Genomic DNA, 4,883 nt, shown 5'->3' on the forward strand with positions numbered 1-4,883 from the left:
ACTTAGCCACTTTCCGATTGTCCCTTTTTAGCCCTCCTTTTATAAACTTTTAACATTTTATCCCCTTGAACTAATTTATCCCGATCCTTATCATTACTCCCCTCTTCCAAACAAATCTTGTCCTCAAGATTTAGATCAGGAAATTGATTTTGAATAACCACTGCATCCTCCCATGTGGCTTCGTCAGTCGGACGACCCTTCCATTTAATAAGCCATTGTAAGACTGACTCGTGTTGCACCAAAACGGTACGTTCCGCCATCACCAAATTTGGAACAGCCACATCCTCGACCGTTAACTCCAATTCGGGGGGTAAGATTGATTCCACTTTACTTGGAGACACCGCCTTTTTTAGTAACGACGCATGAAAGACGGGATGAATCCGTGATTCTGGCGGAAGTTGAACTTTATAAGCCACCGGCCCGATGCGCTCTAACACCTAAAAAGGTCCAAAGAAACGTGCTGCCAACTTTTGATGGATTTGGTGGAYTACTGTCATCTGTCGATATGGCTTAAGTTTAACATATACCCATTCCCCCACTTCAAAACTAACATCTTTCCTCTTCTTATCCGCTCGCTCCTTCATCATTGACTGGGAATGAATTAAATGAGCTTGAAGTTGCTTGAGGGCTTCATCCCGATCCCGAAGTTCCTGCCCAACGGCCTCCACTCGTACTTCTCCCGGAACAAACTGTAATACAGATGGTGGTTTCCTTCCATACACAATTTCAAACGGTGACTTACCCGTTGACACATGGAAAGAAGAATTATACCAAAATTCTGCCCACGGAACCCAAGAAGCCCAATTTCGCGGCTGATCAGTTGCAAAGCACCGCAGGTATGATTCCAAGCAACGATTGATGACCTCTGTCTGCCCGTCAGATTCAGGGTGATAAGCCGAACTCATATGTAATTTCGTTCCTTGTAACCGAAAAATTTCTTGCCAAAAATGGCTTAAAAAAAGAGGATCTCTATCACTTACAATTGACTTCGGGATTCCATGATGTCGGATAACCTCCCGGACAAAGATTTCAGCCACCGAACGAGCTGAGTAAGGATGTTTTAACAGAATGAAATGGCTATACTTAGAAAGCCGGTCAACCACCACCAAAATAGCGTCAAATCCCTTGGACTTCGGCAGACCCAAAATAAAGTCCATGGACAGATGCTCCCAGATCGCTTCTGGAATGTTTAGAGGCTGTAACAGCCCCCCCCGGAACGGTGGAGCTAGCTTTACACCGTTGACACACGTCACAGGCACGCACGAATTGTTGAACTCGAGAAACCATGCCCGACCAATAAAGATTGGCAGCCAATCTCCGATACGTACGCAAGTACCCGGAATGCCCTCCCGAAACCGTAACGTGGAATTCTGCTAATAGAGCCGGAATAAACTTCGATGTTCGAGGAATTACCAATCGATCTTTGTAATAGAGAATGCCCTGTTTTACTTCATAACACGGAAAATCAGTAGGTTGACGAACCCATCCTTGAACGATTTTTTGCAAGTCCACGTCGGCCTTTGCTTCTTCAATTAACTGAGATCCTTGGACCCAAATTGGTGTGGAAACCAATTGCCACAATTCTCCTTCATCACTTCTGCGAGACAAAGCATCAGCCACTCTATTTTCTTTACCCGGTTTGTAACAGATTTCGAAATTGTATCCCAACAATTTTGCAATTCAATTTTGTTGTCCTGGGTTGGAAATTCTTTGTTGCAGCAAAAATTTCAAACTTTTTTGATCTGTGTACACAACAAAGCGTGTGCCTAACAGATATGCCCTCCAATGTTGCACGGCTAAGACCAACGCCATAATCTCTCGTTCGTACGCGGATTTGTTCAAGTTCTGCTCACTAAGAGCTTTATTGAAAAATGCAATTGGTTTCTGTTGTTGCATTAGGACAGCACCCAATCCTCTACCCGACGTGTCACATTCAACCACAAATGACAAATTAAAATCAGGCAAAACTAGCACCGGGGCAGATACAATAGCCTGTTTTAGCTGTTCAAAGGCTGACTGGGCATCCTCATTCCATTGAAAAGCATCTTTCTTAGTCAGCTCCGTCAAAGGTTTTGCGATACTCCCATAATTACGAATAAACTTACGGTAATGTCCCGTGAGGCCTAAAAATCCTCTTAAACCTTTAATCTTCTTAGGCAGTGGCCAATCAAGAATAGCGCCTATTTTATCTGGATCCATGGCCACTCCGGCACCCGAGATAATATGGCCCAAATAATTGACAGACTTTTGACCGAACGAACACTTTTTTAAGTTGACAACAAACTGATTGGACCTCAGAATTTGTAACACTTGAGCCAAATCATGGAGATGTTGAGACCATGAAGCACTGTATACCAAGATATCATAAAAAAAAACCACCACCAATTTGCGAAGAATGGGTCTAAATATGTCGTTCATTACCGCTTGAAACGTTGCTGGAGCATTGGATAAGCCGAACGGCATCACCAAGTACTCGTAATGCCCGTCATGTGTTCGAAAAGCCGTTTTCTCGATGCTATCGGCCTTCATTCTGATATGATTATATCCAGATTTTAAATCGAGCTTAGAAAAAAACTGAGCCCCTTTTAACTCGTCCAACAATTCCTCGACGACTGGAATAGGAAACTTATCCGGAATAGTAGCTTTGTTAAGAGCCCGGTAATCCACACACATACGCCATGAATTATCTTTTTTTTTTTCACCAAAATGACAGGGCTCGAGAAGGCACTTTTGCTGGGTCGAATCATTCCCACAGCTAACAGCTCCCTTACCTGTTTTTCTATTTCTTCTTTCTGCATATGCGGATATCGGTAAGGTCTCACACAAACGGGTTCATTGGGTGCCATTAAGGTAATGCCATGATCATGATTACGGCTCGGAGGTAAACCCTTCAGATCAGCAAAAACAACTTTGAATCGTCCAAAAACCTCTTGAAGAGCTCGAGTTTGTGAATCTGTTAGACACGGTGCTGCACACGATTTCCTAGAACTGTTTTGTGCTAGATTTAAGACACTCGAATATTCATCGCTAGACAACCAACTATGTAAAGAAGAATGTGCAGTAAGATGCCCAGGCGTTCCTTGAAGACCAATGGAAACTCCATGATGTATGAAGCGCATGGATTGATTTTCCCAATTATGCACAACATCTCCTAACGTCTTAAGCCACTCCATACCCAAAATCACATCCAAGTGTCCCATGTCGAATAACAACACGTTAACAGTGAATTCACAAGAGCCGACCATTACCTTAAGGTTTGAACACATTTGAGTAACCAACACTTGATTCCCATCACCGAGTTGAATCCGGACGCCAGGAATGACCAAAATCGGAAGACCCAAAGCCAATACCAATTTTTGGGATTTAAAATTGTGAGTCGCTCCACTGTCGATCAGGATTACTAAAGGAATACCCGAAATGGAGCCTTCAAATTTRAGAGTCYTACCACCCGAATTGGCTGYCGAAAACRTACCTAAGAGCTCCAARGAATTGCAACTTCCGGTGGGAATGTTATCGTTCTCCAAAGCCTCCCGATCCTCGTAAGTTTCCAAGTTGCGAAGTGCTCCGTCTTCCTCTTGCAATTCATCATCCCCCAACAGTAAAATACGRAGTTTTCYGTCAGGACATTTGTGACCAGGCCCAAACTGCTGCCCACATCGAAAACATAAGCCCTTCTTCCGTCGTTCGTCCCACTCAGAACGTGTGAGAGAGCGAACCCCACGATTTCGATTAAACAGATTCGCAAAATCTGTCGAAGCACTAGCTGAAGAACGATAATTAGGAAAGGATTTTTTAGGATCAACTTGTGAAATTGGTGGTTTAGAAGTTGTAGCTATAGCCTGAGATCCTCTTAACTCCGAATGGCCCACATGCACAGCCCGCGTTCCACCCTCAAAATTCATTCTCGGACCAGGACCTGTATGATACCTGAAGCGGGATTGAGAATTGCTTCCTGATGAATGCAGCATCTCCTCCACGTCCTTCGCCAGATACATAGCTTCAAGACGTGATTTGGGACGATGTAAACGGACCCACTGCTTGACGTCATCACGCAAACCAGCCAAAAAATACCCCAACGACTGTTTCTCTGGTAACCGAGGAACTAACGAGAGCAAATATTCGAATTCATCGATGTAGTCATGGATAGAGGATACCTGTTTGATGGTTGCCATCATCTCAAAAGGATTGTGAATTTCCAGACCACTAAAACGATGCAGCAGCTCTTTGGTTAATTGCTCCCAGGTAATTGATTCGTATCCTTGCTTCACAGTGGTGAACCAATGGACAGCGACCCCTGTCATACTTAATTGTGCCAGTCGTATACGCAAATCAATTGGAGTGTTATTGATTTCGAAATACAACTCGGCTTTTTGAATCCATCCTTGTGGGTCAAAACCCGAAAATTCTGGCAACTTGATCTTCTTCACAGCCCATGGTAAACCAGTGGAAAAACCTTCTCCAGACCCTGGCCGATTTGCGTTCCCCATCGTTGGTGGTAGAAAATCCATACCACCCGGAGTAGCTGGTGGTGGAGTGACCCTATCGAGTCCAAAAGCATCACCAGGAAGTGAGAATGGTTGTCTCTCCTGCTGTTTCACCCAACCAAGCATTATTTTACGAAATTCCATTGACTCAACTCGTTCAGAATCCATGGAGGCCTTGATTTCGAGAATATCAGACTGAATTTGAGCAATCTGTTCATCATGTTGATCGAGACGTGCTGATTGAGAACGGGTTTCCATCGACGGTTGAACCATGGTCGAGGCAGGTCACGGCAGGTCGGACCAATGATAGAAAATAGAAATAGCAATTGGAATTAACACAGAAAAATACTATGGAAGGAGGTTATTTGATTGAAATTGGAATGAAAAGAGAAGAACAAT

At 43.8% G+C, this 4,883-nt stretch overlaps 1 protein-coding gene across 1 annotated transcript in view; it reads left to right on the top strand.

Moving 5' to 3' along the window:
• Nucleotides 1-4,883, top strand: part of LOC112519573 (protein FAM136A-like) — an 8,776-nt gene that overhangs the window by 985 nt on the left and 2,908 nt on the right. The gene's annotated exons all lie outside the window — the stretch shown is intronic.

The sequence above is a fragment of the Cynara cardunculus genome, assembly GCF_001531365.2.
Source record: "Cynara cardunculus var. scolymus isolate 2C chromosome LG 10, CcrdV1, whole genome shotgun sequence".
Classification (NCBI taxonomy): domain Eukaryota; kingdom Viridiplantae; phylum Streptophyta; class Magnoliopsida; order Asterales; family Asteraceae; genus Cynara; species Cynara cardunculus.